The sequence below is a fragment of the Anabrus simplex genome, chromosome 2 (assembly GCF_040414725.1).
Source record: "Anabrus simplex isolate iqAnaSimp1 chromosome 2, ASM4041472v1, whole genome shotgun sequence".
In the NCBI taxonomy this organism is placed as follows: domain Eukaryota; kingdom Metazoa; phylum Arthropoda; class Insecta; order Orthoptera; family Tettigoniidae; genus Anabrus; species Anabrus simplex.
This window is the reverse complement of record NC_090266.1, coordinates 558,545,544-558,557,986: the sequence shown is the minus strand read 5'-3', so window position 1 is coordinate 558,557,986 and position 12,443 is coordinate 558,545,544. Positions and strand designations below refer to the sequence as shown.

The following is a 12,443-nucleotide window of genomic DNA, read 5'->3' as shown; positions in this document are numbered from 1 at the left end:
GTGAGCGTTACTGATGAAACGGCAGGAAATATCTAACAGCACGCTCTCCCCACTCCTAACGGTCCCACCTAGCATAGCAGAAGCGTTGAGCCAGTCCTAACAACTGCTGATGTTCAGGAACAAAAATCCCATTTATATTTGATCGACCTTCGTACATAGGTTCTAAATAACATGAAGGATGATTAAAGATAAATTACAGCTACAAAATATTGATCTGGACAAGACCATTGGTCTGGATAGGTTAGGAGATGTAAGTCCAGGATCTGCTGGCAAGGGCTCCGCATCTGTGGGCCATGCGTCTGTGCGATGTCATGGATGACGGCATTGGGAGTTTAAGATTTACGCTAGCAGCAGATAATTTGAAGAGACTGACAACCTTGTATCTTTTGGCTGTTTGACACAACGTACAGTACCAACATAACATACTGTAAATCAAGTGCAGTAAATTAAGGGGCCACTAGATTATGTAAAATTTTAATATCTGGTTTGTAGAGGTTTACAGCGCGAGTAACATGACTTATCAAGACCAAGACCCTGCCTAGTGACAAGAACATGACAGAAACGTCATGACAAGAGATACGTCCAGCTAGTGAACAAACCATTGGTCTGGATTGGTTAGGTCTGGCTAATGACAAGACCACTGGACTGGATTGGTTAAGTCTGGCTGGTGACAAGACTCTTAGGCTGGAGGTAAGCAAAGGGGGCCCCAGATTAGGGCCGCAAAACAGCCAGTAGGCCTCTTAGCATCCCCTGGGACAATATTGGCTAGGGACACCATTGTAATCCACCAAAAACCACTGATAGTGACAGGTTATGTTGCGATCCATCGAAAACCACATAAATAGTCACGCGCTTAGGTTAAGTTCGGTTAGGTGTGACAGACTTTCTAACTGACAGACTATTGCAACTGAAACCACGTTGGTGGCAAAGATTGAAGGCAATAAACATAAAAATTGAATCAAACATTGGTCTATCAATGTGGCAACTAGTAGATATGCCCGGAACTGGTGAACCATACATACGTACATACAATTAGTTTACAGCAATCACTAAAAAGGATATTAATTTATGGCACTCACTGTTTGTTAACCCATAATTAGTCACGCACATTCTTGTAGACCATTTTGCTTTCCATGCAACAGAGATAACCTCCATATCATGTACCTTTCCCCGCATTTCGACGTGACACGTGGCCAGTGACGAATCCTCTCAGACAGTTTCGGCTTTCCAGGCCGAGGCTGCTATCCCACCATCTGATAGCTCCTCAATTGTAATCATGTAGGCTGAGAGGACTTCAAACCAGCCGTCAGATCCAGGTAAAATTCCCTGACCTGACCAGGAAACGAACCTGGGATCTCTGGGTGAGAGGCAGGCATGCTACTCCTAGACCGTGCAGCTGGCTGAAGGAATATGATACTTGTGTGAATACAGGATCCAACCATGGGACAAAAGAATAGGCTATGTAAGCTAGGTCAAGAAAAAGAGGGCATGCACATACGAGCACACACGACCGTACATGAACACAGAGTTAAAATACGTTTAGTCATTTCTATTGATTGTATTCATCAAGAATGCCGATTCCTTGTATATCGTTTTGTTACATTTTTTAAGAAGGAAGTTTATATATTTAAATCTAAGAATTTCATTTTTGTCCGTATTGAACTGAGAATGGAAGTTTATATATCGTACTCGGTCTTTAAGGCTGTGCGCGACTAAATCCAGTAAATGACTGTGCGCAACTAATTAAGAGTTATAGAAATGAAATGCAGCACTCAGTCAACTACAGTAGTAGCAAACTCCATTTTTTACTATTATTGTGCAAACTACAAACTTACTATTTCCGATTAGCACAGTATCCTGTCAGAAAAACACACAGAGAGAATGTTAAACAGAGACTCATGAACAATGATGGGCAGGATGTCCAACCTCAACAATCTATGTTCCGGACTATTTCTACGTAAGCTGATCAACAAAGGATGGAAGCAGCCGTGGCCTTAATTAAGGTACAGCCCCACCATTTGCCTGGTGTGAAAATGGGAAACCATGGAAAATCATCTTCAGGGCTGCCGACAGTGGAGGTGGCGACTTCATCATGACAATGCACGGCCTCACGTCGCAAATCAAGTCATGCAGTTTCTGGATCAATTCAACATACCTGTGTACCCCATCCACCTTATAGCCCTGATCTTGCACCCTGTGATTTTTTTTTTAATTTTTTTTATTCCCATCACTAAAGGCAAAGCTAACGGGCATTCAATTTGAGAACTCTGAAGCAGTGCTTAATAAAAGTGAGCCAATTCTCAAGGACCTGACAAAGAATGGTCTGCAGCATGTGTTCAAGGACTGGCAGAGATGCTGTAAAAAGTGCATTGAAGCAGGAGGGGACTACTTTGAAAAAGATCATGTAAACATTGAAATGGAATAATAAACATCTGTGAAAAAAAATAGATCTCAATCTTTGATCAGCCCTTGTATTTTTAAAACATGAATATGGATAAACTACAGGGTCTCATTTTTTACAGGAGGAATGTGTTGTGGTAATGATTTTTTTTTAAATTTGCTTTACAATGCACCGACACAGATAGGTCTTATGGCGACGATGGGATAGAAAAGAGCTAGGAGTGGGAAGTGGCCATGGCCTTAGTTAAGGTACAGCCCCAGCATTCGCCTGGTGTGAAAATGGGAAACCATGGAATACCATCTTCAGTTAAATTCATATGTGAATAAATGTAAGATTGAATAAGAGGAGATAAGTGGAGTGAAGGCAGCAGGGGAAGGAGAGTGAAGAGTAAAAGAAAAGTAAAAACCAGTAAAAGTATTCACTAATTTTAGTTTACCCCCACCCAAAAGCCCTACTTCCCAAGTAGGTCCTGCAAGTACGATGTCATAGATGTGTCTGCACATTCTGACCTTGTTCCGGTTAGGATATGGTCTAAAGAAGACCACTGATCTGGATAAAATAGGTCAGGTTGGTAACAAGACCATTGGACTGGATTGGATTGGTCCAGCTAGTGACAAGCAAAGGGGGGGTCTGGGGACTCCAGATTAGGGCCAAAAAGTGGCCAACAGGCCTCTAGTATCCCCTGGAGTACTGCTAAAATGCGACGAAAATAGACGAAGTGACAAAACATACAATTACAGGCACACGCCACAACAATTTGAAACTGCGCGGTTTTCTTAGTCTGAAATAAGGTAGCAGCCTTGCAGGAACACATGATGTGAGCTCTATCAAAACAATTGACACCGGGCGGGTTGTCTGTGCAGCTGTGAGCTTGCATCCGAGAGATACTGGGTTCAAACCCCACTGTCGACAGCCCTGAAGATTGTTTTCCGCGGTTTCCCATTTTCACGCCAGGCAAATGCTGGGACTGTACCTTGAAGTCCACCATTGTCTGGTCCCGAGTCCAGAATGGGAAGGGAAGAGGGTTAGCTGGCTTGGCAACCAGCCGTAAAAACAGCTAACGCCGAGTGCCGAGCGGCGGTAAATAACTCGACGCCCCATAGGGGCCAACGGCTTCGGGCGGATGAGCACCTTTGAGTGGGGTGATGGTCCACTCAGTGTAGGAAATGACAGTGGAACCTGTCATTTGTGTCTTTGGCCCAACGGCAAAACGGACGGAGGAACCTCCTTTTTGTGGTTCTCATCGGTCATGGAGGCAGATGAGGTCGTGCCAGACGGACTGGCTGTGAAGGCGCAACTCAATGGTATTTCGAGTCTGCGGCAGTCCGTTGCAGTTGTGGTACTAGAACCTGCATGTCGCATTTCATTTGTGCCACAGGGTATAGTTCCGAGATCATAGTGTGTGGGTCACTTCCTAGCAAGCTGTGATCCACCTTAAACAAAATCCTGCTTGTGGCACTTTTTCCTGCTGTCACTCCCTTCAACTCCAGTCCAACGGCGATGGGATAAGGATGATGGACGCAGGTTTTCAGGTGAAACTAGAAGCCTCTAGCTCAGACCTACACATTGGCAGCAGATGTGTGATGGTCGTCTTTCTGAGACCCCGTGACTACTCAGGAATTTGGTCCTGCATCTGTGTTTAGGGAGGCCTATTTAGGATCACCCCTGCCCACCCTGAATGGGGAAGGCCCTAGAAAATGTGGGCTAAACATCGGTAGTCACACTCTCAGCTGGCTGGGAGGCCGCACCCAGCGGGTCACCCCTTATGCGGTCGAAAAACGAAGATTACCAAAACTTTGATTATAGGAACCAGGAATGTTCGAACCCTACTTGATTTGAAAGACAATAACAGACCTGAGAGAACAACAGCACTTTGTCACCCATGAGCTTGGATGAATGAACACTGATATTGCTGCCTTAAGTAAAACCTGACTGTCCAGCGTAGGTGAACTTACAGAGTTCAGCTCTGGCTACACAATCTTCTGGAAAGGAAAAGATGAGGGAGAACACTGCATTCATGGTGTGGAATTCGCTGTGAAGACCACATTGGTGAATGATTATCAGCTAACTCCAACCGCAGTCAGTGAAAGAATTATGACTCTCCGAATCCCACTCTCTGGTGCCAAATCTATGACACTCATCACTGCATATGCTCCCACCTTGCATGCTGATGCAGAAGCTAAAGACCAATTCTACAACCAGCTGAGCACTACCATCACCAAAGTACCACCAAGAGACAAACACTTAATACTTGGTGATTTCAACACCAGAGTTAGTGAAGATCACCAATTATGGGGCAATGAGATGGGAAAACATGGACTTGGCAACTGTAATGCCAATGGTCTACTGCTCCTTGGTTTATGTGCTGAACATGAACTCTTCATTACTAATGCTCAGTTCCGCCTGCCTAATCGCTACGAGACCACTTGGATGCACCCTCGCTCAAAGCACTGGCACATCCTTGATTCTATCATCACCAGGCAATGTGATAAAAAAGATGTCCTTGTTACAAGGACCGCAAGAAACATAGATGACTGCTGGACAGATCATAAGGTCCTTTTTTGCCGGTTGAGAATCTCAATCTGTCGCAAACCGAAAAGATCCATCCACAACCTGCCCAGAAAGAAATTTTATACTTCTAAACATCAAATTGAATCCATTGCTACAGATTACAGAAATGCAATCTCAAACAAACTGGCTAGTCATCAAGTCAGCAGTGAGAGTACAAATCAAGAATGGGCCACGCTTCGAAAGGTCATCACTGAGTCAGCTGAGGAAACAATTAGTTTCGTGAGGAAAAAGAGACAGGACTCGTTTGATGAAAATAATGAAGAAATTAAATGTCTGATCAATGCCAAACGGGAAGCCCACCTATCCTATCTTCCAGATCCGTCTTCCAATGTGAAGAAATCACATTTCTTGGAACTTAAAGGAAAATGTCATGCACAAATTAGGGAAATTAAGAATAACTGGTGGCAACAAAATGCTGAAGAACTGTAAAGACTATCTGATGCCCGTGACCTGCAAAACTTCTATGCTGGCATAAAGGAGATATATGGTCCAATTCGATCATCATCAGGGTCATTGAAGACTGCTGAAAACTCCATCATTTTAACTGATAATGGAGAAATTTTAGAGCATTGGAAGGTAACATTTCTCTTCACTTCTAAATCGTGTCTCCAATGTTGCTAGTAACTTTCTTCATAATGTCCCTCAGCAGCCCCAACAACCATGGATGGGAGTTCCACCTACATACAGAAAGTTCACCAACACAATCAACTAAAACCAAGAAAGGCTCCTGGTCCTGATAACATCCGTCTGGAACTGATACAAAATGGAGGTATACCCTCGAAGACTAGACTTTTCACACTCATCCTCTTGATTTGGGAAACTCGAGAAGTACCTGACGACTTGAAGAATGCTACCATCATCACTATCTTCCAGAATGGCGATCGTAGTGTATCTGGGAACTACTGTGATATATCGCTTTTGTCAAATGCAGGTAAAATTCTCGCTAAATTCTATTAAAGCGGCTCCAAGTTATCTCAGAGAGGATTCCGCCTGAGTCTCAATGTGGTTTCCGAACCTCCAGAGGCACAACAGATAAGATCTTCTGTGCTAGACAACTCCAGGAAAAATGCAGACAACAGCAGCAGCCTCTGTATTTATGCCCGGTTTCTGGAAAGATGAGATATCTTTCCGATAACTATTGCTTTGTTACAGCTGTCGACTCGATAAATCTTCGCTGCGTTGCACAGCAGAACAGCAGCCAACTTATCGAACTGTCAACTATTGGCTCGATCAAGTTTTATAAATACACACTAGATGCCACCCCTCGTACTGCTTTGTTTTTGTGCATTAGGTGTGTTCCCTAGATTGTCAGGCGCATGCGCACAAGTAATGCATCGCATATGAGCTTTCTGTGCAGCTCCTATTATCCCCTCTTTGCCATGCAGGAAGAAATGGATATTCGACTAGTTCTTGCAGAAGTGGGTGTCAGTTTCATGGTGTTTAAGGACTGTCAGAATAATTTTATATTGTTTGAGGATTTCTAATGAAATATGCACACGAGTGACACATGTCACGCGCAATCCAGTTTGCACTGAGCCTTATAAGTATACCGTATCTCTTCCCTGTTATTACAAAATATGAACAGTGTTTGATCACAGCATAACGATATATATCGGGTAAATAACATAATTATATAACCTGTCAGTTCCTTGTAATGTAATATCGTTAATTAAAAACAACCCCACGATAAATGTATATGCTCACTGCCAATGCAAGAAGGCCTGCAGTAGGCCTACTACGATAAATGTGTAATTATCTGTTATACTCAGTTACTGGTACCAGTGCTTTTATGGACACGAATGCAGTCACAGATACAAATATGACAAGACGCAGTAGTATTGAATCTTAAAGGTTATCGTAATTAATAATTGATCAACAGGGGACAATGGAAAATTATTTGTCACAGGACGCAAATTGTCGCCTGTAACCTCTACCATACCTACGACAGTATATTTGTTTAGCCTCAGTCTGTCTTTGAATTCATTTTCACTACTGTATAGTTCGTTAGAACATTAGGCCGACGGAAGAAGATGAGAAAGCCGTAGAAAATTTTAACAAACGCAATGTTAGCTGCTGATACTGAAGTACTGCGCACGCGCCCAGCAAGTTAAGTAGATATCTCCTGCTCAGGGCCTTCTAAGTTAGCAAGCGATTTGTCGAACCGGTAGATGCATCTTACGTTCGTGCAACGCCAAAACACAAGTTAACCATTCGATACCGCTATAGGTTCGATATCTCACGTTCCAGAAACCGGGCATTAGTTTTCTATGATCTGGAAAAAGCCTTTGAGTCAGTAACAAAATCTGCTACGTGGAATGTATTGAGACATTTTGGATGTCCTGAACGTTATGTGGAATTGGTTCAAGCTCCTCATGATGGCATGCCTGGACAGGTTCTTCATGGTAACTCAGTATCAGATTCGTTCCCAATCGCTCATGGATTGAAAGAAGGTTTGTGCTTGCTCCTACACTCTTTGCACTGTACATGACTGCCATGCTGCATGAATCATCTGCAAACAACTTAGACATGGAGATTAAATTTCGTTTTGATGGAGGCCTTTTCAATCTGGCAAGACTTCGCTCACAAAGACGTACTCTGCTTACCCGGGTGACAGAAATGTAGTATGCCGATGACACCGCATCTCATGCTCCAACACGTGCAGAACTACAACAGTCAGTCAACTGCTTTAAAACTGCATGTGATCGCTTTGGTCTTGCCATTAATGCGAAAAAAACGAAGGTACTTGCATAACCTGCCCCAGGATTAACACTTCCTGAGTTCCGTATTTCCATCTTTGACACAACACTGGAACAGGCTGATCGCTTGTCATATCTTGGAAGCATCTTGTCTAAACGGTGTAGGCCTACCTGTGAACAAGACGTTGATAAAATAATAGGGGCTGCTCATGCAGCATTCGGACGGTTAATGCACAGAGTCTTCATGAATAACGGCCTAAACTGCATACCAAACTCATGGTGTACAAAGCTGTTGTCATTTCCACGCTGCTGTATGGCTGTGAAACTTGGACACTCTATCGCCGTGATATCAAAAAACTTGAGCACTTCCACCAACAGAAAATGAGATTCATCCTGAATATTAAGTGGGAGGACTATTTGACCAACACGGCAGTTCTCGACAAAGCGCAGCTAAATAGCATTGAGGCAACAATCATCGCTCATCAACTGAGAAAGTTAGGCCATGTTCACCACATACGTGATACCAGGCTTCCCCGCCAAATTCTTTATGGTGAACTTTGCTCCGGCAGCAGACCTCATGGAGCCCCTATTAGGCGTTTTAAGGACCAGCTGAAACACATCATGAAGACAACTGGTATAGATACAGCCTACAGACTTGGGAAGAATGTGCTGTGGACTGCTCACTGTGGCGGAACACTACATCCACCGCTGTCAACTTGTTTGAAAGAGAACGCCGCAGACATCAAGAGGCCAAGCGACAAGCAAGAAAACTCCGTCAATTACAACCCCGCCCTCATCTATCCATTCAATGTGATTTGTGTGGGCGTATGTTTTGTGCCAGGATTGGTCTGTTTAGTCATCGTAAACACATCTATAAACTGAGTTGAACTGGTCATTGTATGCAGGAAGAAGTTATATATACTTGGATCGAGTTACAGCTGACGACGACCTTAATTAAGGCCACAGCTGCTTCCTTCCCACTCCTAGGCCTTTTCTAACCCATCGTTGTCATAAGACCTATCTGTATCAGTGCAACATAAAGCAAATTGTAAAAATAAAAAAATAAAACTGAAAACTTGACTTCATGACAGCTGACTTGAAGCCAGCCAATAGCAACACAGAAAAGAGTCGTAAGTATCTACTGTATACAGTCTCCATTTTAATATTTCTATATAAGAAAATTTACTTCTAGGGGTGGGTTGGTAGGTCCCTGGTAAGCATCAAGGAAGAATTTCTCCTCTGCACTAAATTCAGGCATCGTAAAATATTATTTTTCTACGATTCCAACATCCGAACCAGGTATCGAAGTACCACCACCTGAGCTATGGGGACATGTTGGACAAATACGAGCATACTCCTCTCTTGTGCGCCCATCCCAGCCTAATATTAACCCTGAGGTGCTCGACAGCACAAATTACGTGTAATTTTACAGCGTGTACACAAAAATTGCCCACAGCATTAGTGTGGATTCACCCCATGAACATCCACATAACGGCTATAACACCTGCCCCATGTAACGTGCGCTAAAGAGCTTAAACTTCAGTGACTAGCCTACGGAGATGGGCCATTACATATTTCTAGTACAGTAAATTGTTAATAACATGCATGTGTTCCCAAGTGCCAAAATTTTATTACTATACGCGAACCTTATCTTGATCCCAAGTTTTACGGGGGTGAGGAGTAAGGAGGGAGCTCTGCCGGTTCCGGTTATACTGCCAACTGAATGGAAATTAAATGTGAACTGAATTGATAATATGATCGATCGATATGAATTTACTAAACTTTTATTATCTTAAGCCAACAAATGTGTCACACACATTATATATTATTTCTCGATGTGAATCTTGTTCCTAGCATGAATTTTATAGTTTGGCTTTGCTGTGTAAACAACAACAGTACCAGTACGTAAAGTGTACGCCACATGTCTCACGGCAATGCATAAGTGATTCATCGTTTGCGTTTCAAAGGTTGCCAATACGAATCTCAAAGATAACCGAGGTCTACCCACACAACACTAGGGAGCTCAGGTACCAAGAAAAGGTTTGTGTATAATATCTGTTTTTATAACAACGTACATAAAGCAAAAATGTACTCAGAGATTTTAACTGAACATGGAAATGGTTATGTGAGAAATGGATGCAAGTAAAAAGAGGCTATGCGCAGTAGTAAAAGATTATTTATCAATAATGTAATCTCTATGCCTAAGTTGGTGACAGTGAAGGTGCGCGAGTGATATCTCTATATCTATGTTGATGAAAGTAAAGGTGCATGCATTATCTTAAAGCAAAGGAGAGATTACCAACATTGTTTGGGTTCGACACTGCCACAAACACCTAAATAAGGAAGGTTTTGTCCTCCTGTAAACTTAACCTGAAACCAAACTGATAATTTTTGCTTGCACAACCATTATATCATTCTCGAACAAACCTTGCTGATACAGCAAAAGATTTTACACAGACCAGGTATGTCTTTTTTTGTTTTGTTTTGTTTTTTGGTTTTTTTTCGACGGGAATGTGACATGGAAGAGAGCTACAATAGAAACGTTGTAGTTTATTTTGACATTCGTAAATCGAAGACAAGCGTAACTAAATAATGAAACATAAAAATATTTAAACATTAAAAAAATATCGCCGATAATCAGCCTTTGCTATCGTTATATCGGTTAAGAATAATGTTATTGGTATTAGTCCCACAAACTACTTTTACGATTTTCGGAGACACCGAGGTGCCGGAATTTAGTGGCGCAGGATTTATTTTACGTGCCAGTAAATCTACCGACAAAAGGCACATTCAAATTCCACAAGACTGAGCCAGGATCGATCCTGCCAAGTTTATTACTGTTAATAATTCCGTTCTTACAGCCAACCATACTATATACGGTACATCAGCATATATTTTACAGTTCCAACAATTGCATAATACCGCCTCTTTCGCAATAAAGGTACATACACAACCTCTAATTTAAAGATCCACACCACTGCAGGCCTATATGTAAGAATACTAAAGAAAACGATATCAACATTCACCTCAAGACAATTCCAGCTGAAATCAGCACCATATGCTTTAGCATTTATTTAAGGCCGAAACTAGCTGCTGGTCGCTTGAGATCCAAACTGTTTCTTCCTATTCAATACCCAACAGTCAAGCACTTAAAAACTAGAACGCCATTAAGGAAGAGTGTTGCTGTTGCTAGTTTCACGTTCTTCTTCTTCTTCTCCTACAACTCGATGGATATGGCATCGCCTTCTACTATGGCTGCGCTTATACGCCTTCCCAATACAGCGATAACTCAAGTAACAATGACGGGAAATCACATCCCCATAACGAGGCAGGAAATATATAATACAATAACAGCAGCAAAAAAAATGGAAAGGTCCCCGGCCCAGACAGCATTTGCACAGAACACCTGAAAGACTCTCTACCTGTCATGCTAGACTACTGGGTAGAACTATTCAACCCATGCATGCACACTAGGGAAATTCCAGAGCAATGGAGATTGTCAACAATCAAAATGATATTTAAGAAAGGAGAAACTGACAATCCTGATTCATATCGAGGTATAGCCCTCGAAAATACATCATTCAAAATCTTCATGAAAATCTTAACAATCAGGCTTGCAGAAGAAATAGAAAATCAATTCGGCTTCCGAAAGGGAAGAAGCACACTATGTCGTAAAATAGGGCTACCGAATAGAACAAGTCAAAGATACATTGAGGCATCCAGGAAAGAAATATTTTGTAGTCTTCGTAGACTATCGTAAGGCTTTTGACCTTATTGATAGAGCAACACTCATCCGGAAACTCAATTACCTAATAGGAGCTACACATCCGATACCAATCATAATCTCGAATATCCTCAAATATAACTATGTCCAAACAAACGGAGTCCTACAAGGTGACCCAATCAGCCCAATTTTATTCGACATCATGACAGCAGACATCACAGAAATAATCACAGATAGGCCTACCTCAGCATTGCTTATACTTTACGCAGATGATACGGCAATAGGCTCAGAAAACATAGAAGAGCTCCAAAAGGTCCTCAATAGGCTCACATCATGGGCAGAAAGAAACGGTTTGCAAATAAACCACAACAAAACTAAACAAATGACCTTTAGGAAAGGAGGAAAACATGCACCTAAAAATACAATAACCATGCACAACAAACCTCTGGAAGTAGTGTCGAAATTCAAGTACCTTGGAGTCACCCTCCAAACTACTCTAACATCCTACAATATCCACGTCAAAGAAAGAGCAGCCGCAGCAATAAAAGCCATCTACAACATTCAACAACCTCAACAAATATCATTGGGTACAGCAATGCTACTGTTCAGGACAGCCATATCACCAATAGCAACCTATGGGATTAGCATCACCTGGGAAAAACTCACACTCAGCGACCTGATGTCAATAGAAAAAAGTCAAGGCCCGATATCTCAAGAGAATACTAGGCATTGGGAAGTCAGCCCCTTCAAGGTTAACATATGTTCTAACCAAGGAGGACTACTTCATTGACGATATCAAAACACAGTTTTGTCTACCAAACACCAAGCCCTACGACAATGCACGCCAAACTTTAAACGAGAAAAGGAATGCTATTTGGTCCGACTTCTATTCCACGGACACTATAATGACGGAAGAGTGGAAGCAAGCAAATTACGAGCTACGGCACGTAATTACACGTTACGCCACTTATGGATTACACCACAGATTCTGCCAAACCAAAAACTTCCACCAGCCGAACGAAGACTGTATATGCAACCTGTGCAACGATCA

General features: G+C 42.3%; 1 protein-coding gene across 1 annotated transcript in view; it reads right to left on the bottom strand.

Moving 5' to 3' along the window:
- Window positions 1-10,847, bottom strand: part of LOC136864224 (F-box only protein 30) — a 199,263-nt gene extending 188,416 nt beyond the window's left edge. The window contains exon 1 of the mRNA XM_067140946.2: window positions 10,695-10,847. The gene's annotated coding sequence lies outside the window, so the exon portion shown is untranslated. The remainder of the gene's footprint in view (window positions 1-10,694) is intronic.
- Between the last annotated feature and the right edge of the window lie 1,596 nt (window positions 10,848-12,443).